This window comes from Taudactylus pleione, unplaced genomic scaffold (assembly GCF_031769625.1).
Source record: "Taudactylus pleione unplaced genomic scaffold, aTauple2 ptg001184l, whole genome shotgun sequence".
Lineage (NCBI taxonomy): Eukaryota > Metazoa > Chordata > Amphibia > Anura > Myobatrachidae > Taudactylus > Taudactylus pleione.
The window spans coordinates 479,691-497,500 of NW_028285585.1; the positions used below are offsets into that span (position 1 = coordinate 479,691).

The 17,810-nt window shown below is 37.9% G+C and overlaps 3 non-coding genes and 72 pseudogenes across 3 annotated transcripts; all 75 read right to left on the bottom strand.

Moving 5' to 3' along the window:
• Positions 1–4: 4 nt before the first annotated feature.
• On the bottom strand, positions 5–123 carry LOC148452929 (5S ribosomal RNA; annotated as a pseudogene).
• A 116-nt stretch (positions 124–239) lies between these two features.
• On the bottom strand, positions 240–358 carry LOC148452930 (5S ribosomal RNA; annotated as a pseudogene).
• Positions 359–474: 116 nt separating this feature from the next.
• LOC148452931 (5S ribosomal RNA) lies at positions 475–593 on the bottom strand (annotated as a pseudogene).
• Positions 594–709: 116 nt separating this feature from the next.
• LOC148452932 (5S ribosomal RNA) lies at positions 710–828 on the bottom strand (annotated as a pseudogene).
• A 116-nt stretch (positions 829–944) lies between these two features.
• Positions 945–1,063, bottom strand: LOC148452933 (5S ribosomal RNA; annotated as a pseudogene).
• Positions 1,064–1,179: 116 nt separating this feature from the next.
• LOC148452934 (5S ribosomal RNA) lies at positions 1,180–1,298 on the bottom strand (annotated as a pseudogene).
• Positions 1,299–1,413: 115 nt separating this feature from the next.
• LOC148452935 (5S ribosomal RNA) lies at positions 1,414–1,532 on the bottom strand (annotated as a pseudogene).
• A 116-nt stretch (positions 1,533–1,648) lies between these two features.
• Positions 1,649–1,767, bottom strand: LOC148452936 (5S ribosomal RNA; annotated as a pseudogene).
• A 115-nt stretch (positions 1,768–1,882) lies between these two features.
• LOC148452937 (5S ribosomal RNA) lies at positions 1,883–2,001 on the bottom strand (annotated as a pseudogene).
• A 116-nt stretch (positions 2,002–2,117) lies between these two features.
• Positions 2,118–2,236, bottom strand: LOC148452938 (5S ribosomal RNA; annotated as a pseudogene).
• Positions 2,237–2,352: 116 nt separating this feature from the next.
• LOC148452939 (5S ribosomal RNA) lies at positions 2,353–2,471 on the bottom strand (annotated as a pseudogene).
• A 116-nt stretch (positions 2,472–2,587) lies between these two features.
• LOC148452940 (5S ribosomal RNA) lies at positions 2,588–2,706 on the bottom strand (annotated as a pseudogene).
• Positions 2,707–2,822: 116 nt separating this feature from the next.
• On the bottom strand, positions 2,823–2,941 carry LOC148452941 (5S ribosomal RNA; annotated as a pseudogene).
• A 116-nt stretch (positions 2,942–3,057) lies between these two features.
• Positions 3,058–3,176, bottom strand: LOC148452942 (5S ribosomal RNA; annotated as a pseudogene).
• A 116-nt stretch (positions 3,177–3,292) lies between these two features.
• LOC148452943 (5S ribosomal RNA) lies at positions 3,293–3,411 on the bottom strand (annotated as a pseudogene).
• A 115-nt stretch (positions 3,412–3,526) lies between these two features.
• LOC148452944 (5S ribosomal RNA) lies at positions 3,527–3,645 on the bottom strand (annotated as a pseudogene).
• Positions 3,646–3,761: 116 nt separating this feature from the next.
• On the bottom strand, positions 3,762–3,880 carry LOC148452945 (5S ribosomal RNA; annotated as a pseudogene).
• A 115-nt stretch (positions 3,881–3,995) lies between these two features.
• On the bottom strand, positions 3,996–4,114 carry LOC148452946 (5S ribosomal RNA; annotated as a pseudogene).
• Positions 4,115–4,230: 116 nt separating this feature from the next.
• LOC148452947 (5S ribosomal RNA) lies at positions 4,231–4,349 on the bottom strand. The gene has a single exon (XR_015875125.1). It is a non-coding gene; the product is annotated as a 5S ribosomal RNA (ribosomal RNA).
• A 116-nt stretch (positions 4,350–4,465) lies between these two features.
• On the bottom strand, positions 4,466–4,584 carry LOC148452948 (5S ribosomal RNA; annotated as a pseudogene).
• A 116-nt stretch (positions 4,585–4,700) lies between these two features.
• LOC148452949 (5S ribosomal RNA) lies at positions 4,701–4,819 on the bottom strand (annotated as a pseudogene).
• Positions 4,820–4,934: 115 nt separating this feature from the next.
• On the bottom strand, positions 4,935–5,053 carry LOC148452950 (5S ribosomal RNA; annotated as a pseudogene).
• Positions 5,054–5,169: 116 nt separating this feature from the next.
• Positions 5,170–5,288, bottom strand: LOC148452951 (5S ribosomal RNA). Its single transcript, XR_015875126.1, has one exon. It is a non-coding gene; the product is annotated as a 5S ribosomal RNA (ribosomal RNA).
• Positions 5,289–5,404: 116 nt separating this feature from the next.
• On the bottom strand, positions 5,405–5,523 carry LOC148452952 (5S ribosomal RNA; annotated as a pseudogene).
• Positions 5,524–5,639: 116 nt separating this feature from the next.
• Positions 5,640–5,758, bottom strand: LOC148452953 (5S ribosomal RNA; annotated as a pseudogene).
• Positions 5,759–5,874: 116 nt separating this feature from the next.
• On the bottom strand, positions 5,875–5,993 carry LOC148452954 (5S ribosomal RNA; annotated as a pseudogene).
• Positions 5,994–6,108: 115 nt separating this feature from the next.
• On the bottom strand, positions 6,109–6,227 carry LOC148452955 (5S ribosomal RNA; annotated as a pseudogene).
• Positions 6,228–6,343: 116 nt separating this feature from the next.
• LOC148452956 (5S ribosomal RNA) lies at positions 6,344–6,462 on the bottom strand (annotated as a pseudogene).
• A 116-nt stretch (positions 6,463–6,578) lies between these two features.
• On the bottom strand, positions 6,579–6,697 carry LOC148452957 (5S ribosomal RNA; annotated as a pseudogene).
• A 116-nt stretch (positions 6,698–6,813) lies between these two features.
• LOC148452958 (5S ribosomal RNA) lies at positions 6,814–6,932 on the bottom strand (annotated as a pseudogene).
• Positions 6,933–7,048: 116 nt separating this feature from the next.
• Positions 7,049–7,167, bottom strand: LOC148452959 (5S ribosomal RNA; annotated as a pseudogene).
• A 116-nt stretch (positions 7,168–7,283) lies between these two features.
• Positions 7,284–7,402, bottom strand: LOC148452960 (5S ribosomal RNA; annotated as a pseudogene).
• A 116-nt stretch (positions 7,403–7,518) lies between these two features.
• Positions 7,519–7,637, bottom strand: LOC148452961 (5S ribosomal RNA; annotated as a pseudogene).
• A 116-nt stretch (positions 7,638–7,753) lies between these two features.
• Positions 7,754–7,872, bottom strand: LOC148452962 (5S ribosomal RNA; annotated as a pseudogene).
• A 116-nt stretch (positions 7,873–7,988) lies between these two features.
• Positions 7,989–8,107, bottom strand: LOC148452963 (5S ribosomal RNA; annotated as a pseudogene).
• Positions 8,108–8,223: 116 nt separating this feature from the next.
• Positions 8,224–8,342, bottom strand: LOC148452964 (5S ribosomal RNA; annotated as a pseudogene).
• Positions 8,343–8,458: 116 nt separating this feature from the next.
• Positions 8,459–8,577, bottom strand: LOC148452965 (5S ribosomal RNA; annotated as a pseudogene).
• A 116-nt stretch (positions 8,578–8,693) lies between these two features.
• LOC148452966 (5S ribosomal RNA) lies at positions 8,694–8,812 on the bottom strand (annotated as a pseudogene).
• A 116-nt stretch (positions 8,813–8,928) lies between these two features.
• Positions 8,929–9,047, bottom strand: LOC148452967 (5S ribosomal RNA; annotated as a pseudogene).
• Positions 9,048–9,162: 115 nt separating this feature from the next.
• Positions 9,163–9,281, bottom strand: LOC148452968 (5S ribosomal RNA; annotated as a pseudogene).
• Positions 9,282–9,397: 116 nt separating this feature from the next.
• On the bottom strand, positions 9,398–9,516 carry LOC148452969 (5S ribosomal RNA; annotated as a pseudogene).
• Positions 9,517–9,632: 116 nt separating this feature from the next.
• Positions 9,633–9,751, bottom strand: LOC148452970 (5S ribosomal RNA; annotated as a pseudogene).
• A 115-nt stretch (positions 9,752–9,866) lies between these two features.
• On the bottom strand, positions 9,867–9,985 carry LOC148452971 (5S ribosomal RNA; annotated as a pseudogene).
• A 116-nt stretch (positions 9,986–10,101) lies between these two features.
• Positions 10,102–10,220, bottom strand: LOC148452972 (5S ribosomal RNA; annotated as a pseudogene).
• Positions 10,221–10,336: 116 nt separating this feature from the next.
• On the bottom strand, positions 10,337–10,455 carry LOC148452973 (5S ribosomal RNA; annotated as a pseudogene).
• A 116-nt stretch (positions 10,456–10,571) lies between these two features.
• LOC148452974 (5S ribosomal RNA) lies at positions 10,572–10,690 on the bottom strand (annotated as a pseudogene).
• A 116-nt stretch (positions 10,691–10,806) lies between these two features.
• On the bottom strand, positions 10,807–10,925 carry LOC148452975 (5S ribosomal RNA; annotated as a pseudogene).
• Positions 10,926–11,041: 116 nt separating this feature from the next.
• LOC148452976 (5S ribosomal RNA) lies at positions 11,042–11,160 on the bottom strand (annotated as a pseudogene).
• A 116-nt stretch (positions 11,161–11,276) lies between these two features.
• LOC148452977 (5S ribosomal RNA) lies at positions 11,277–11,395 on the bottom strand (annotated as a pseudogene).
• Positions 11,396–11,511: 116 nt separating this feature from the next.
• Positions 11,512–11,630, bottom strand: LOC148452978 (5S ribosomal RNA; annotated as a pseudogene).
• Positions 11,631–11,746: 116 nt separating this feature from the next.
• On the bottom strand, positions 11,747–11,865 carry LOC148452979 (5S ribosomal RNA; annotated as a pseudogene).
• A 116-nt stretch (positions 11,866–11,981) lies between these two features.
• LOC148452980 (5S ribosomal RNA) lies at positions 11,982–12,100 on the bottom strand (annotated as a pseudogene).
• Positions 12,101–12,216: 116 nt separating this feature from the next.
• Positions 12,217–12,335, bottom strand: LOC148452981 (5S ribosomal RNA; annotated as a pseudogene).
• A 116-nt stretch (positions 12,336–12,451) lies between these two features.
• On the bottom strand, positions 12,452–12,570 carry LOC148452982 (5S ribosomal RNA; annotated as a pseudogene).
• Positions 12,571–12,686: 116 nt separating this feature from the next.
• LOC148452983 (5S ribosomal RNA) lies at positions 12,687–12,805 on the bottom strand (annotated as a pseudogene).
• A 116-nt stretch (positions 12,806–12,921) lies between these two features.
• Positions 12,922–13,040, bottom strand: LOC148452984 (5S ribosomal RNA; annotated as a pseudogene).
• Positions 13,041–13,156: 116 nt separating this feature from the next.
• LOC148452985 (5S ribosomal RNA) lies at positions 13,157–13,275 on the bottom strand (annotated as a pseudogene).
• A 116-nt stretch (positions 13,276–13,391) lies between these two features.
• On the bottom strand, positions 13,392–13,510 carry LOC148452986 (5S ribosomal RNA; annotated as a pseudogene).
• A 115-nt stretch (positions 13,511–13,625) lies between these two features.
• LOC148452987 (5S ribosomal RNA) lies at positions 13,626–13,744 on the bottom strand (annotated as a pseudogene).
• Positions 13,745–13,860: 116 nt separating this feature from the next.
• On the bottom strand, positions 13,861–13,979 carry LOC148452988 (5S ribosomal RNA; annotated as a pseudogene).
• Positions 13,980–14,095: 116 nt separating this feature from the next.
• On the bottom strand, positions 14,096–14,214 carry LOC148452989 (5S ribosomal RNA; annotated as a pseudogene).
• A 115-nt stretch (positions 14,215–14,329) lies between these two features.
• Positions 14,330–14,448, bottom strand: LOC148452990 (5S ribosomal RNA; annotated as a pseudogene).
• Positions 14,449–14,564: 116 nt separating this feature from the next.
• On the bottom strand, positions 14,565–14,683 carry LOC148452991 (5S ribosomal RNA; annotated as a pseudogene).
• Positions 14,684–14,799: 116 nt separating this feature from the next.
• Positions 14,800–14,918, bottom strand: LOC148452992 (5S ribosomal RNA; annotated as a pseudogene).
• Positions 14,919–15,034: 116 nt separating this feature from the next.
• Positions 15,035–15,153, bottom strand: LOC148452993 (5S ribosomal RNA; annotated as a pseudogene).
• Positions 15,154–15,268: 115 nt separating this feature from the next.
• Positions 15,269–15,387, bottom strand: LOC148452994 (5S ribosomal RNA; annotated as a pseudogene).
• Positions 15,388–15,503: 116 nt separating this feature from the next.
• On the bottom strand, positions 15,504–15,622 carry LOC148452995 (5S ribosomal RNA; annotated as a pseudogene).
• Positions 15,623–15,973: 351 nt separating this feature from the next.
• LOC148452996 (5S ribosomal RNA) lies at positions 15,974–16,092 on the bottom strand (annotated as a pseudogene).
• A 116-nt stretch (positions 16,093–16,208) lies between these two features.
• LOC148452997 (5S ribosomal RNA) lies at positions 16,209–16,327 on the bottom strand (annotated as a pseudogene).
• A 116-nt stretch (positions 16,328–16,443) lies between these two features.
• Positions 16,444–16,562, bottom strand: LOC148452998 (5S ribosomal RNA; annotated as a pseudogene).
• A 115-nt stretch (positions 16,563–16,677) lies between these two features.
• LOC148452999 (5S ribosomal RNA) lies at positions 16,678–16,796 on the bottom strand. Its single transcript, XR_015875050.1, has one exon. It is a non-coding gene; the product is annotated as a 5S ribosomal RNA (ribosomal RNA).
• Positions 16,797–16,912: 116 nt separating this feature from the next.
• Positions 16,913–17,031, bottom strand: LOC148453000 (5S ribosomal RNA; annotated as a pseudogene).
• A 116-nt stretch (positions 17,032–17,147) lies between these two features.
• LOC148453001 (5S ribosomal RNA) lies at positions 17,148–17,266 on the bottom strand (annotated as a pseudogene).
• Positions 17,267–17,381: 115 nt separating this feature from the next.
• On the bottom strand, positions 17,382–17,500 carry LOC148453002 (5S ribosomal RNA; annotated as a pseudogene).
• A 116-nt stretch (positions 17,501–17,616) lies between these two features.
• On the bottom strand, positions 17,617–17,735 carry LOC148453003 (5S ribosomal RNA; annotated as a pseudogene).
• Positions 17,736–17,810: the final 75 nt, after the last annotated feature.

Here is a 17,810-nt window from a genome sequence, read left to right on the forward strand (position 1 = left end):
ATATTAACTACAGCAACTGGGATTCCTAGGTGGTCTCCCAACCAAGTACTAACCAGGCCCAACACTGCATAGCTTCCAAGATCAGACGAGATTGGGCATGTCCAGTGTGGTTTGGCTGTAGGTGCTCAAAAACATTAACTTTAGACCTCTATTACTTCTTAACTCAAGTAAATTCATTGATAAGTTGAAAAAATTAAATGTAAAATGTAATAGAAAAGAATGTTATGGCAGTATAAAATTACCTACAGCACCTGGTATTCCCAGGTGGTCTCCCATCCAAGTACTAACCAGGCCCAACACTGCACAGCTTCCAAGTTCAGACAAGATTGGGCATGTCCTGTGTGGTTTGGCTGTAGGTGCTCAAAAACATTAACTTTAGACCTCTTTTACTTCTTAACTCAAGTAAATTCATTGATAAGTTGAAAAAATGTAATGTAAAATGTAATAGAAAATAATGTTATGGCTATATAAAATTACCTACAGCACCTGGTATTCCCAGGTGGTCTCCTGTCCAAGTACTAACCAGGCCCAACACTGCATAGCTTCCAAGATCAGACGAGATTGGGCATGTCCAGTGTGCTTTGGCTGTAGGTGCTCAAAAGCATTAACTTTAGACCTCTATTACTTCTTAACTCAAGTAAATTCATTGATAAGTTGAAAAAATTAAATGTAAAATGTAGTAGAATAGACTGTTATGGCAGTATAAAATTACCTACAGCACCTGGGATTCCTAGGTGGTCTCCCATTCAAGTACTAACCAGGCCCAACACTGCATAGCTTCCAAGATCAGATGATATTGGGCATGTCCAGTGTGGTTTGGCTGTACGTGCTCAAAAACATTAATTTTAGACCTCTATTACTTCTTAACTCAAGTAAATTCATTGATAAGTTGAAAAAATTAAATGTAAAATGTAATAGAAAAGAATGTAATGGCTATATAAAATTACCTACAGCACCTGGTATTCCCAGGTGGTCTCCCCTCCAAGTACTAACCAGGCTCAACACTGCATAGCTTCCAAGATCAGACGAGATTGGGCATGTCCAGTGTGGTTTGGCTGTAGGTGCTCAAAAACATTAACTTTAGACCTCTATTACTTCTTAACTCAAGTAAATTCATTGATAAGTTGAAAAAATTAAATGTAAAATGTAATAGAAAAGAATGTTATGGCAGTATAAAATTACCTACAGCACCTGGTATTCCCAGGTGGTCTCCCATCCAAGTACTAACCAGGCCCAACACTGCATAGCTTCCAAGATCAGTCGAGATTGGGCATGTCCAGTGTGGTTTGGCTGTAGGTGCTCAAAAACATTAACTTTAGACCTCTTTTACTTCTTAACTCAAGTAAATTCAATGATTAGTTGAAAAATGAAATGTAAAATGTAATAGAAAAGAATGTTATGGCAGTATAAAGGTACCTACAGCACCTGGCATTCCCAGGTGGTCTCCCGTCCAAGTACTAACCAGGCCCAACACTGCATAGCTTCCAAGATCAGATGATATTGGGCATGTCCAGTGTGGTTTGGCTGTAGGTGCCCAAAACCATTAACTTTAGACCTCTATTACTTCTTAACTCAAGTAAATTCATTGATAAGTTGAAAAAATTAAATGTAAAATGTAATAGAATAGACTGTTATGGCAGTATAAAGTTACCTACAGCACCTGGGATTCCTAGGTGGTCTCCCATCCAAGTACTAACCAGGCCCAACACTGCATAGTTTCCAAGATCAGACGAGATTGGGCATGTCCAGTGTGGTTTGGCTGTAGGTGCTCAAAAACATTAACTTTAGACCTCTTTTACTTCTTAACTCAAGTAAATTCAATGATAAGTTGAAAAATGCAATGTAAAATGTAATAGAAAAGAAAGTTTTGGCAGTATAAAATTACCTACAGCTCCTGGTATTCCCAGGTCGTCTCCCATCTAAATACTAACCAGGCCCAACACTGCATAGCTTCCAAGATCAAACGAGATTGGGCATGTCCAGTGTGGTTTGGCTGTAGGTGCTCAAAAGCATTAACTTTTGACCTCTATTACTTCTTAACTCAAGTAAATTCATTGATAAGTTGAAAAAATCAAATGTAAAATGTAATAGAATAGACTGTTATGGCAGTATAAAATTAACTACAGCAACTGGGATTCCTAGGTGGTCTCCCAACCAAGTACTAACCAGGCCCAACACTGCATAGCTTCCAAGATCAGACGAGATTGGGCATGTCCAGTGTGGTTTGGCTGTAGGTGCTCAAAAACATTAACTTTAGACCTCTATTACTTCTTAACTCAAGTAAATTCATTGATAAGTTGAAAAAATTAAATGTAAAATGTAATAGAAAAGAATGTTATGGCAGTATAAAATTACCTACAGCACCTGGTATTCCCAGGTGGTCTCCCATCCAAGTACTAACCAGGCCCAACACTGCATAGCTTCCAAGTTCAGACAAGATTGGGCATGTCCTGTGTGGTTTGGCTGTAGGTGCTCAAAAACATTAACTTTAGACCTCTTTTACTTCTTAACTCAAGTAAATTCATTGATAAGTTGAAAAAATGTAATGTAAAATGTAATAGAAAATAATGTTATGGCTATATAAAATTACCTACAGCACCTGGTATTCCCAGGTGGTCTCCTGTCCAAGTACTAACCAGGCCCAACACTGCATAGCTTCCAAGATCAGACGAGATTGGGCATGTCCAGTGTGCTTTGGCTGTAGGTGCTCAAAAGCATTAACTTTAGACCTCTATTACTTCTTAACTCAAGTAAATTCATTGATAAGTTGAAAAAATTAAATGTAAAATGTAGTAGAATAGACTGTTATGGCAGTATAAAATTACCTACAGCACCTGGGATTCCTAGGTGGTCTCCCATTCAAGTACTAACCAGGCCCAACACTGCATAGCTTCCAAGATCAGATGATATTGGGCATGTCCAGTGTGGTTTGGCTGTACGTGCTCAAAAACATTAATTTTAGACCTCTATTACTTCTTAACTCAAGTAAATTCATTGATAAGTTGAAAAAATTAAATGTAAAATGTAATAGAAAAGAATGTAATGGCTATATAAAATTACCTACAGCACCTGGTATTCCCAGGTGGTCTCCCCTCCAAGTACTAACCAGGCCCAACACTGCATAGCTTCCAAGATCAGACGAGATTGGGCATGTCCAGTGTGGTTTGGCTGTAGGTGCTCAAAAACATTAACTTTAGACCTCTATTACTTCTTAACTCAAGTAAATTCATTGATAAGTTGAAAAAATTAAATGTAAAATGTAATAGAAAAGAATGTTATGGCAGTATAAAATTACCTACAGCACCTGGTATTCCCAGGTGGTCTCCCATCCAAGTACTAACCAGGCCCAACACTGCATAGCTTCCAAGTTCAGTCGAGATTGGGCATGTCCAGTGTGGTTTGGCTGTAGGTGCTCCAAAACATTAACTTTAGACCTCTTTTACTTCTTAACTCAAGTAAATTCAATGATTAGTTGAAAAATGAAATGTAAAATGTAATAGAAAAGAATGTTATGGCAGTATAAAAGTACCTACAGCACCTGGCATTCCCAGGTGGTCTCCCGTCCAAGTACTAACCAGGCCCAACACTGCATAGCTTCCAAGATCAGATGATATTGGGCATGTCCAGTGTGGTTTGGCTGTAGGTGCCCAAAACCATTAACTTTAGACCTCTATTACTTCTTAACTCAAGTAAATTCATTGATAAGTTGAAAAAATTAAATGTAAAATGTAATAGAATAGACTGTTATGGCAGTATAAAGTTACCTACAGCACCTGGGTATCCTAGGTGGTCTCCCATCCAAGTACTAACCAGGCCCAACACTGCATAGTTTCCAAGATCAGACGAGATTGGGCATGTCCAGTGTGGTTTGGCTGTAGGTGCTCAAAAACATTAACTTTAGACCTCTTTTACTTCTTAACTCAAGTAAATTCAATGATAAGTTGAAAAATGCAATGTAAAATGTAATAGAAAAGAAAGTTTTGGCAGTATAAAATTACCTACAGCTCCTGGTATTCCCAGGTCGTCTCCCATCCAAGTACTAACCAGGCCCAACACTGCATAGCTTCCAAGATCAAATGATATTGGGCATGTCCAGTGTGGTTTGGCTGTAGGTGCCCAAAACCATTAACTTTAGACCTCTATTACTTCTTAACTCAAGTAAATTCATTGATAAGTTGAAAAAATTAAATGTAAAATGTAATAGAAAAGAATGTTATGGCAGTATAAAATTACCTACAGCACCTGGTATTCCCAGGTGGTCTCCCATCTAAGTACTAACCAGGCCCAACACTGCATAGCTTCCAAGATCAAACGAGATTGGGCATGTCCAGTGTGGTTTGGCTGTAGGTGCTCAAAAGCATTAACTTTTGACCTCTATTACTTCTTAACTCAAGTAAATTCATTGATAAGTTGAAAAAATCAAATGTAAAATGTAATAGAATAGACTGTTATGGCAGTATAAAATTAACTACAGCAACTGGGATTCCTAGGTGGTCTCCCAACCAAGTACTAAAAAGGCCCAACACTGCATAGCTTCCAAGATCAGACGAGATTGGGCATGTCCAGTGTGGTTTGGCTGTAGGTGCTCAAAAACATTAACTTTAGACCTCTATTACTTCTTAACTCAAGTAAATTCATTGATAAGTTGAAAAAATTAAATGTAAAATGTAATAGAAAAGAATGTTATGGCAGTATAAAATTACTTACAGCACCTGGTATTCCCAGGTGGTCTCCCATCCAAGTACTAACCAGGCCCAACACTGCATAGTTTCCAAGATCAGACGAGATTGGGCATGTCCAGTGTGGTTTGGCTGTAGGTGCTCAAAAACATTAACTTTAGACCTCTTTTACTTCTTAACTCAAGTAAATTCAATGATAAGTTGAAAAATGCAATGTAAAATGTAATAGAAAAGAAAGTTTTGGCAGTATAAAATTACCTACAGCTCCTGGTATTCCCAGGTCGTCTCCCATCCAAGTACTAACCAGGCCCAACACTGCATAGCTTCCAAGATCAAATGATATTGGGCATGTCCAGTGTGGTTTGGCTGTAGGTGCCCAAAACCATTAACTTTAGACCTCTATTACTTCTTAACTCAAGTAAATTCATTGATAAGTTGAAAAAATTAAATGTAAAATGTAATAGAAAAGAATGTTATGGCAGTATAAAATTACCTACAGCACCTGGTATTCCCAGGTGGTCTCCCATCTAAGTACTAACCAGGCCCAACACTGCATAGCTTCCAAGATCAAACGAGATTGGGCATGTCCAGTGTGGTTTGGCTGTAGGTGCTCAAAAGCATTAACTTTTGACCTCTATTACTTCTTAACTCAAGTAAATTCATTGATAAGTTGAAAAAATCAAATGTAAAATGTAATAGAATAGACTGTTATGGCAGTATAAAATTAACTACAGCAACTGGGATTCCTAGGTGGTCTCCCAACCAAGTACTAAAAAGGCCCAACACTGCATAGCTTCCAAGATCAGACGAGATTGGGCATGTCCAGTGTGGTTTGGCTGTAGGTGCTCAAAAACATTAACTTTAGACCTCTATTACTTCTTAACTCAAGTAAATTCATTGATAAGTTGAAAAAATTAAATGTAAAATGTAATAGAAAAGAATGTTATGGCAGTATAAAATTACTTACAGCACCTGGTATTCCCAGGTGGTCTCCCATCCAAGTACTAACCAGGCCCAACACTGCATAGCTTCCAAGTTCAGACAAGATTGGGCATGTCCTGTGTGGTTTGGCTGTAGGTGCTCAAAAACATTAACTTTAGACCTCTATTACTTCTTAACTCAAGTAAATTCATTGATAAGTTGAAAAAATTAAATGTAAAATGTAATAGAAAAGAATGTTATGGCAGTTTAAAATTACCTACAGCACCTGGTATTCCCAGGTGGTCTCCCATCCAAGTACTAACCAGGCCCAACACTGCATAGCTTCCAAGTTCAGTCGAGATTGGGCATGTCCAGTGTGGTTTGGCTGTAGGTGCTCAAAAACATTAAATTTAGACCTCTTTTACTTCTTAACTCAAGTAAATTCAATGATTAGTTGAAAAATGAAATGTAAAATGTAATAGAAAAGAATGTTATGGCAGTATAAAAGTACCTACAGCACCTGGCATTCCCAGGTGGTCTCCGGTCCAAGTACTAACCAGGCCCAACACTGCATAGCTTCCAAGATCAAACGAGATTGGGCATGTCCAGTGTGGTTTGGCTGTAGGTGCTCAAAAGCATTAACTTTAGACCTCTATTACTTCTTAACTCAAGTAAATTCATTGATAAGTTGAAAAAATTAATTGTAAAATGTAATAGAAAAGACTGTTATGGCAGTATAAAATTACATACAGCACCTGGGATTCCTAGGTGGGCTCCCATCCAAGTACTAACCAGGCCCAACACTGCATAGCTTCCAAGATCAGATGAGATTGGGCATGTCCAGTGTGGTTTGGCTGTAGTTGCCCAAAACCATTAACTTTAGACCTCTATTACTTCTTAACTCAAGTAAATTCATTGATAAGTTGAAAAAATTAAATGTAAAATGTAATAGAAAAGAATGTTATGGCAGTATAAAATTACCGACAGCACCTGGTATTCCCAGGAGGTCTCCCATCCAAGTACTAATCAGGCCCAACACTGCATAGCTTCCAAGATCAATCAAGATTGGGCATGTCCAGTGTGGTTTGGCAGTAGGTGCTCAAAAACATTAACTTTAGACCTCTTTTACTTCTTAACTCAAGTAAATTCATTGATAAGTTGAAAAAATTAAATGTAAAATGTAATAGAAAAGAATGTTTTGGCTGTATAAAATTTCCTACAGCAACTGGTATTCTCAGGTGGTCTCCCATCCAAGTACAAACCAGGCCCAACACAGCAAAGCTTACAAGATCAGACGAGATTGGGCATGTCCAGTGTGGTTTGGCTGTAGGTGCTCAAAAGCATTAAATTTAGACCTCTATTACTTCTTAACTCAAGTAAATTCATTGATAAGTTGAAAAAATTAAATGTAAAATGTAATAGAAAATAATGTTATGGCTATATAAAATTACCTACAGCACCTGGTATTCCCAGGTGGTCTCCCTTCCAAGTACTAACCAGTCCCAACACTGCATAGCTTCCAAGATCAGACGAGATTGGGCATGTCCAGTGTGGTTTGGCTGTAGGTGCTCAAAAGCATTAACTTTAGACCTCTATTACTTCTTAACTCAAGTAAATTCATTGATAAGTTGAAAAAATTAAATGTAAAATGTAGTAGAATAGACTGTTATGGCAGTATAAAATTACCTACAGCACCTGGGATTCCTAGGTGGTCTCCCATTCAAGTACTAACCAGGCCCAACACTGCATAGCTTCCAAGATCAGATGATATTGGGCATGTCCAGTGTGGTTTGGCTGTACGTGCTCAAAAACATTAATTTTAGACCTCTATTACTTCTTAACTCAAGTAAATTCATTGATAAGTTGAAAAAATTAAATGTAAAATGTAATAGAAAAGAATGTAATGGCTATATAAAATTACCTACAGCACCTGGTATTCCCAGGTGGTCTCCCCTCCAAGTACTAACCAGGCCCAACACTGCATAGCTTCCAAGATCAGAAGAGATTGGGCATGTCCAGTGTGGTTTGACTGTAGGTGCTCAAAAACATTAACTTTAGACCTCTTTTACTTCTTAACTCAAGTAAATTCATTGATAAGTTGAAAAAATGTAATGTAAAATGTAATAGAAAATAATGTTATGGCTATATAAAATTACCTACAGCACCTGGTATTCCCAGGTGGTCTCCTGTCCAAGTACTAACCAGGCCCAACACTGCATAGCTTCCAAGATCAGACGAGATTGGGCATGTCCAGTGTGGTTTGGCTGTAGGTGCTCAAAAGCATTAACTTTAGACCTCTATTACTTCTTAACTCAAGTAAATTCATTGATAAGTTGAAAAAATTAAATGTAAAATGTAGTAGAATAGACTGTTATGGCAGTATAAAATTACCTACAGCACCTGGGATTCCTAGGTGGTCTCCCATTCAAGTACTAACCAGGCCCAACACTGCATAGCTTCCAAGATCAGATGATATTGGGCATGTCCAGTGTGGTTTGGCTGTACGTGCTCAAAAACATTAATTTTAGACCTCTATTACTTCTTAACTCAAGTAAATTCATTGATAAGTTGAAAAAATTAAATGTAAAATGTAATAGAAAAGAATGTAATGGCTATATAAAATTACCAACAGCACCTGGTATTCCCAGGTGGTCTCCCCTCCAAGTACTAACCAGGCCCAACACTGCATAGCTTCCAAGATCAGACGAGATTGGGCATGTCCAGTGTGGTTTGGCTGTAGGTGCTCAAAAACATTAACTTTAGACCTCTATTACTTCTTAACTCAAGTAAATTCATTGATAAGTTGAAAAAATTAAATGTAAAATGTAATAGAAAAGAATGTTATGGCAGTATAAAATTACCTACAGCACCTGGTATTCCCAGGTGGTTTTCCATCCAAGTACTAACCAGGCCCAACACTGCATAGCTTCCAAGATCAGACGAGATTGGGCATGTCCAGTGTGGTTTGACTGTAGGTGCTCAAAAACATTAACTTTAGACCTCTTTTACTTCTTAACTCAAGAAAATTCATTGATAAGTTGAAAAAATGTAATGTAAAATGTAATAGAAAAGAATGTAATGGCTATATAAAATTACCTACAGCACCTGGTATTCCCAGGTGGTCTCCCCCCCAAGTACTAACCAGGCCCAACACTGCATAGCTTCCAAGATCAGACGAGATTGGGCATGTCCAGTGTGGTTTGGCTGTAGGTGCTCAAAAGCATTAACTTTAGACCTCTATTACTTCTTAACTCAAGTAAATTCATTGATAAGTTGAAAAAATTAAATGTAAAATGTAGTAGAAAAGACTGTTATGGCAGTATAAAATTACCTACAGCACCTGGGATTCCTAGGTGGTCTCCAATCCAAGTACTAACCTGGCCCACCACTGCATAGCTTCCAAGATCAGATGAGATTGGGCATGTCCAGTGTGGTTTGGCTGTAGGTGCTCAAAAACATTAACTTTAGACCTCTTTTACTTCTTAACTCAAGTAAATTCAATGATAAGTTGAAAAATGAAATGTAAAATGTAATGGAAAAGAATGTTATGGCAGTATAAAATTACCTACAGCACCTGGTATTCCCAGGTGGTCTCCCATTCAAGTACTAACCAGGCCCAACACTGCATAGCTTTCAAGATCAGATGAGATTGGGCATGTCCAGTGTGGTTTGGCTGTAGGTGCCCAAAACCATTAACTTAAGACCTCTATTACTTCTTAACTCAAGTAAATTCATTGATAAGTTGAAAAAATTAAATGTAAAATGTAATAGAAAAGAATGTTATGGCAGTATAAAATTACCTACAGCACCTGGTATTCCCAGGTGGTCTCCCATCCAAGTACTAACCAGGCCCAACACTGCATAGCTTCCAAGTTCAGACGAGATTGGGCATGTCCTGTGTGGTTTGGCTGTAGGTGCTCAAAAACATTAACTTTAGACCTCTATTACTTCTTAACTCAAGTAAATTCATTGATAAGTTGAAAAAATTAAATGTAAAATGTAATAGAAAAGAATGTTATGGCAGTATAAAATTACCTACAGCACCTGGTATTCCCAGGTGGTCTCCCATCCAAGTACTAACCAGGCCCAACACTGCATAGCTTCCAAGTTCAGTCGAGATTGGGCATGTCCAGTGTGGTTTGGCTGTAGGTGCTCAAAAACATTAACTTTAGACCTCTTTTACTTCTTAACTCAAGTAAATTCAATGATTAGTTGAAAAATGAAATGTAAAATGTAATAGAAAAGAATGTTATGGCAGTATAAAAGTACCTACAGCACCTGGCATTCCCAGGTGGTCTCCCGTCCAAGTACTAACCAGGCCCAACACTGCATAGCTTCCAAGATCAAACGAGATTGGGCATGTCCAGTGTGGTTTGGCTGTAGGTGCTCAAAAGCATTAACTTTAGACCTCTATTACTTCTTAACTCAAGTAAATTCATTGATAAGTTGAAAAAATTAATTGTAAAATGTAATAGAAAAGACTGTTATGGCAGTATAAAATTACCTACAGCACCTGGGATTCCTAGGTGGTCTCCCATCCAAGTACTAACCAGGCCCAACACTGCATAGCTTCCAAGATCAGACGATATTGGGCATGTCCAGTGTGCTTTGGCTGTAGGTGCCCCAAACCAATAATTTTAGACCTCTATTACTTCTTAACTCAAGTAAATTCATTGATAAGTTGAAAAAATTAAATGTAAAATGTAATAGAAAAGAATGTTATGGCAGTATAAAATTACCTACAGCACCTGGTATTCCCAGGAGGTCTCCCATCCAAGTACTAATCAGGCCCAACACTGCATAGCTTCCAAGATCAAACGAGATTGGGCATGTCCAGTGTGGTTTGGCAGTAGGTGCTCAAAAGCATTAAATTTAGACCTCTATTACTTCTTAACTCAAGTAAATTCATTGATAAGTTGAAAAAATTAAATGTAAAATGTAATAGAATAGACTGTTATGGCAGTATAAAATTACCTACAGCAACTGGGATTCCTAGGTGGTCTCCGGTCCAAGTACTAACCAGGCCCAACACTGCATAGCTTCCAAGATCAAACGAGATTGGGCATGTCCAGTGTGGTTTGGCTGTAGGTGCTCAAAAGCATTAACTTTAGACCTCTATTACTTCTTAACTCAAGTAAATTCATTGATAAGTTGAAAAAATTAATTGTAAAATGTAATAGAAAAGACTGTTATGGCAGTATAAAATTACATACAGCACCTGGGATTCCTAGGTGGGCTCCCATCCAAGTACTAACCAGGCCCAACACTGCATAGCTTCCAAGATCAGATGAGATTGGGCATGTCCAGTGTGGTTTGGCTGTAGTTGCCCAAAACCATTAACTTTAGACCTCTATTACTTCTTAACTCAAGTAAATTCATTGATAAGTTGAAAAAATTAAATGTAAAATGTAATAGAAAAGAATGTTATGGCAGTATAAAATTACCGACAGCACCTGGTATTCCCAGGAGGTCTCCCATCCAAGTACTAATCAGGCCCAACACTGCATAGCTTCCAAGATCAATCAAGATTGGGCATGTCCAGTGTGGTTTGGCAGTAGGTGCTCAAAAACATTAACTTTAGACCTCTTTTACTTCTTAACTCAAGTAAATTCATTGATAAGTTGAAAAAATTAAATGTAAAATGTAATAGAAAAGAATGTTTTGGCTGTATAAAATTTCCTACAGCAACTGGTATTCTCAGGTGGTCTCCCATCCAAGTACAAACCAGGCCCAACACAGCAAAGCTTACAAGATCAGACGAGATTGGGCATGTCCAGTGTGGTTTGGCTGTAGGTGCTCAAAAGCATTAAATTTAGACCTCTATTACTTCTTAACTCAAGTAAATTCATTGATAAGTTGAAAAAATTAAATGTAAAATGTAATAGAAAATAATGTTATGGCTATATAAAATTACCTACAGCACCTGGTATTCCCAGGTGGTCTCCCTTCCAAGTACTAACCAGTCCCAACACTGCATAGCTTCCAAGATCAGACGAGATTGGGCATGTCCAGTGTGGTTTGGCTGTAGGTGCTCAAAAGCATTAACTTTAGACCTCTATTACTTCTTAACTCAAGTAAATTCATTGATAAGTTGAAAAAATTAAATGTAAAATGTAGTAGAATAGACTGTTATGGCAGTATAAAATTACCTACAGCACCTGGGATTCCTAGGTGGTCTCCCATTCAAGTACTAACCAGGCCCAACACTGCATAGCTTCCAAGATCAGATGATATTGGGCATGTCCAGTGTGGTTTGGCTGTACGTGCTCAAAAACATTAATTTTAGACCTCTATTACTTCTTAACTCAAGTAAATTCATTGATAAGTTGAAAAAATTAAATGTAAAATGTAATAGAAAAGAATGTAATGGCTATATAAAATTACCTACAGCACCTGGTATTCCCAGGTGGTCTCCCCTCCAAGTACTAACCAGGCCCAACACTGCATAGCTTCCAAGATCAGAAGAGATTGGGCATGTCCAGTGTGGTTTGACTGTAGGTGCTCAAAAACATTAACTTTAGACCTCTTTTACTTCTTAACTCAAGTAAATTCATTGATAAGTTGAAAAAATGTAATGTAAAATGTAATAGAAAATAATGTTATGGCTATATAAAATTACCTACAGCACCTGGTATTCCCAGGTGGTCTCCTGTCCAAGTACTAACCAGGCCCAACACTGCATAGCTTCCAAGATCAGACGAGATTGGGCATGTCCAGTGTGGTTTGGCTGTAGGTGCTCAAAAGCATTAACTTTAGACCTCTATTACTTCTTAACTCAAGTAAATTCATTGATAAGTTGAAAAAATTAAATGTAAAATGTAGTAGAATAGACTGTTATGGCAGTATAAAATTACCTACAGCACCTGGGATTCCTAGGTGGTCTCCCATTCAAGTACTAACCAGGCCCAACACTGCATAGCTTCCAAGATCAGATGATATTGGGCATGTCCAGTGTGGTTTGGCTGTACGTGCTCAAAAACATTAATTTTAGACCTCTATTACTTCTTAACTCAAGTAAATTCATTGATAAGTTGAAAAAATTAAATGTAAAATGTAATAGAAAAGAATGTAATGGCTATATAAAATTACCAACAGCACCTGGTATTCCCAGGTGGTCTCCCCTCCAAGTACTAACCAGGCCCAACACTGCATAGCTTCCAAGATCAGACGAGATTGGGCATGTCCAGTGTGGTTTGGCTGTAGGTGCTCAAAAACATTAACTTTAGACCTCTATTACTTCTTAACTCAAGTAAATTCATTGATAAGTTGAAAAAATTAAATGTAAAATGTAATAGAAAAGAATGTTATGGCAGTATAAAATTACCTACAGCACCTGGTATTCCCAGGTGGTTTTCCATCCAAGTACTAACCAGGCCCAACACTGCATAGCTTCCAAGATCAGACGAGATTGGGCATGTCCAGTGTGGTTTGACTGTAGGTGCTCAAAAACATTAACTTTAGACCTCTTTTACTTCTTAACTCAAGAAAATTCATTGATAAGTTGAAAAAATGTAATGTAAAATGTAATAGAAAAGAATGTAATGGCTATATAAAATTACCTACAGCACCTGGTATTCCCAGGTGGTCTCCCCCCCAAGTACTAACCAGGCCCAACACTGCATAGCTTCCAAGATCAGACGAGATTGGGCATGTCCAGTGTGGTTTGGCTGTAGGTGCTCAAAAGCATTAACTTTAGACCTCTATTACTTCTTAACTCAAGTAAATTCATTGATAAGTTGAAAAAATTAAATGTAAAATGTAGTAGAAAAGACTGTTATGGCAGTATAAAATTACCTACAGCACCTGGGATTCCTAGGTGGTCTCCAATCCAAGTACTAACCTGGCCCACCACTGCATAGCTTCCAAGATCAGATGAGATTGGGCATGTCCAGTGTGGTTTGGCTGTAGGTGCTCAAAAACATTAACTTTAGACCTCTTTTACTTCTTAACTCAAGTAAATTCAATGATAAGTTGAAAAATGAAATGTAAAATGTAATGGAAAAGAATGTTATGGCAGTATAAAATTACCTACAGCACCTGGTATTCCCAGGTGGTCTCCCATTCAAGTACTAACCAGGCCCAACACTGCATAGCTTTCAAGATCAGATGAGATTGGGCATGTCCAGTGTGGTTTGGCTGTAGGTGCCCAAAACCATTAACTTAAGACCTCTATTACTTCTTAACTCAAGTAAATTCATTGATAAGTTGAAAAAATTAAATGTAAAATGTAATAGAAAAGAATGTTATGGCAGTATAAAATTACCTACAGCACCTGGTATTCCCAGGTGGTCTCCCATCCAAGTACTAACCAGGCCCAACACTGCATAGCTTCCAAGTTCAGACGAGATTGGGCATGTCCTGTGTGGTTTGGCTGTAGGTGCTCAAAAACATTAACTTTAGACCTCTATTACTTCTTAACTCAAGTAAATTCATTGATAAGTTGAAAAAATTAAATGTAAAATGTAATAGAAAAGAATGTTATGGCAGTATAAAATTACCTACAGCACCTGGTATTCCCAGGTGGTCTCCCATCCAAGTACTAACCAGGCCCAACACTGCATAGCTTCCAAGTTCAGTCGAGATTGGGCATGTCCAGTGTGGTTTGGCTGTAGGTGCTCAAAAACATTAACTTTAGACCTCTTTTACTTCTTAACTCAAGTAAATTCAATGATTAGTTGAAAAATGAAATGTAAAATGTAATAGAAAAGAATGTTATGGCAGTATAAAAGTACCTACAGCACCTGGCATTCCCAGGTGGTCTCCCGTCCAAGTACTAACCAGGCCCAACACTGCATAGCTTCCAAGATCAAACGAGATTGGGCATGTCCAGTGTGGTTTGGCTGTAGGTGCTCAAAAGCATTAACTTTAGACCTCTATTACTTCTTAACTCAAGTAAATTCATTGATAAGTTGAAAAAATTAATTGTAAAATGTAATAGAAAAGACTGTTATGGCAGTATAAAATTACCTACAGCACCTGGGATTCCTAGGTGGTCTCCCATCCAAGTACTAACCAGGCCCAACACTGCATAGCTTCCAAGATCAGACGATATTGGGCATGTCCAGTGTGCTTTGGCTGTAGGTGCCCCAAACCAATAATTTTAGACCTCTATTACTTCTTAACTCAAGTAAATTCATTGATAAGTTGAAAAAATTAAATGTAAAATGTAATAGAAAAGAATGTTATGGCAGTATAAAATTACCTACAGCACCTGGTATTCCCAGGAGGTCTCCCATCCAAGTACTAATCAGGCCCAACACTGCATAGCTTCCAAGATCAAACGAGATTGGGCATGTCCAGTGTGGTTTGGCAGTAGGTGCTCAAAAGCATTAAATTTAGACCTCTATTACTTCTTAACTCAAGTAAATTCATTGATAAGTTGAAAAAATTAAATGTAAAATGTAATAGAATAGACTGTTATGGCAGTATAAAATTACCTACAGCAACTGGGATTCCTAGGTGGTCTCCCAACCAAGTACTAACCAGGCCCAACACTGCATAGCTTCCAAGATCAGACGAGATTGGGCATGTCCAGTGTGGTTTGGCTGTAGGTGCTCAAAAACATTAACTTTAGACCTCTTTTACTTCTTAACTCAAGTAAATTCAATGATAAGTTGAAAAATGAAATGTAAAATGTAATAGAAAAGAAAGTTTTGGCAGTATAAAATTACCTACAGCTCCTGGTATTCCCAGGTGGTCTCCCATCCAAGTACTAACCAGGCCCAACACTGCATAGCTTCCAAGATCAGACGAGATTGGGCATGTCCAGTGTGGTTTGGCTGTAGGTGCCCAAAACCATTAACTTAAGACCTCTATTACTTCTTAACTCAAGTAAATTCATTGATAAGTTGAAAAAATTAAATGTAAAATGTAATAGAAAAGAATGTTATGGCAGTATAAAATTACCTACAGCACCTGGTATTCCCAGGTGGTCTCCCATCCAAGTACTAACCAGGCCCAACACTGCATAGCTTCCAAGATCAAACAAGATTGGGCATGTCCAGTGTGGTTTGGCAGTAGGTGCTCAAAAACATTAACTTTAGACCTCTTTTACTTCTTAACTCAAGTAAATTCATTGATAAGTTGAAAAAATTAAATGTAAAATGTAATAGAAAAGAATGTTTTGGCTCTATAAAATTTCCTACAGCAACTGGTATTCTCAGGTGGTCTCCCATCCAAGTACAAACCAGGCCCAACACAGCAAAGCTTACAAGATCAGACGAGATTGGGCATGTCCAGTGTGGTTTGGCAGTAGGTGCTCAAAAGCATTAAATTTAGACCTCTATTACTTCTTAACTCAAGTAAATTCATTGATAAGTTGAAAAAATTAAATGTAAAATGTAATAGAAAAGAATGTTATGGCAGTATAAAATTACCTACAGCACCTGGTATTCCCAGGTGGTTTTCCATCCAAGTACTAACCAGGCCCAACACTGCATAGCTTCCAAGATCAGATGAGATTGGGCATGTCCAGTGTGGTTTGACTGTAGGTGCTCAAAAACATTAACTTTAGACCTCTTTTACTTCTTAACTCAAGAAAATTCATTGATAAGTTGAAAAAATGTAATGTAAAATGTAATAGAAAAGAATGTAATGGCTATATAAAATTACCTACTGCACCTGGTATTCCCAGGTGGTCTCCCCTCCAAGTACTATCCAGGCCCAACACTGCATAGCTTCCAAGATCAGACGAGATTGGGCATGTCCAGTGTGGTTTGGCTGTAGGTGCTCAAAAGCATTAACTTTAGACCTCTATTACTTCTTAACTCAAGTAAATTCATTGATAAGTTGAAAAAATTAATTGTAAAATGTAGTAGAAAAGACTGTTATGGCAGTATAAAATTACCTACAGCACCTGGGATTCCTAGGTGGTCTCCAATCCAAGTACTAACCTGGCCCACCACTGCATAGCTTCCAAGATCAGACGAGATTGGGCATGTCCAGTGTGGTTTGGCTGTAGGTGCTCAAAAACATTAACTTTAGACCTCTTTTACTTCTTAACTCAAGTAAATTCAATGATAAGTTGAAAAATGAAATGTAAAATGTAATGGAAAAGAATGTTATGGCAGTATAAAATTACCTACAGCACCTGGTATTCCCAGGTGGTCTCCCATTCAAGTACTAACCAGGCCCAACACTGCATAGCTTCCAAGATCAGATGAGATTGGGCATGTCCAGTGTGGTTTGGCTGTAGGTGCCCAAAACCATTAACTTAAGACCTCTATTACTTCTTAACTCAAGTAAATTCATTGATAAGTTGAAAAAATTAAATGTAAAATGTAATAGAAAAGAATGTTATGGCAGTATAAAATTACCTACAGCACCTGGTATTCCCAGGTGGTCTCCCATCCAAGTACTAACCAGGCCCAACACTGCATAGCTTCCAAGTTCAGACGAGATTGGGCATGTCCTGTGTGGTTTGGCTGTAGGTGCTCAAAAACATTAACTTTAGACCTCTATTACTTCTTAACTCAAGTAAATTCATTGATAAGTTGAAAAAATTAAATGTAAAATGTAATAGAAAAGAATGTTATGGCAGTATAAAATTACCTACAGCACCTGGTATTCCCAGGTGGTCTCCCATCCAAGTACTAACCAGGCCCAACACTGCATAGCTTCCAAGTTCAGTCGAGATTGGGCATGTCCAGTGTGGTTTGGCTGTAGGTGCTCAAAAACATTAACTTTAGACCTCTTTTACTTCTTAACTCAAGTAAATTCAATGATTAGTTGAAAAATGAAATGTAAAATGTAATAGAAAAGAATGTTATGGCAGTATAAAAGTACCTACAGCACCTGGCATTCCCAGGTGGTCTCCCGTCCAAGTACTAACCAGTCCCAACACTGCATAGCTTCCAAGATCAAACGAGATTGGGCATGTCCAGTGTGGTTTGGCTGTAGGTGCTCAAAAGCATTAACTTTAGACCTCTATTACTTCTTAACTCAAGTAAATTCATTGATAAGTTGAAAAAATTAATTGTAAAATGTAATAGAAAAGACTGTTATGGCAGTATAAAATTACCTACAGCACCTGGGATTCCTAGGTGGTCTCCCATCCAAGTACTAACCAGGCCCAACACTGCATAGCTTCCAAGATAAGACGATATTGGGCATGTCCAGTGTGCTTTGGCTGTAGGTGCCCCAAACCAATAATTTTAGACCTCTATTACTTCTTAACTCAAGTAAATTCATTGATAAGTTGAAAAAATTAAA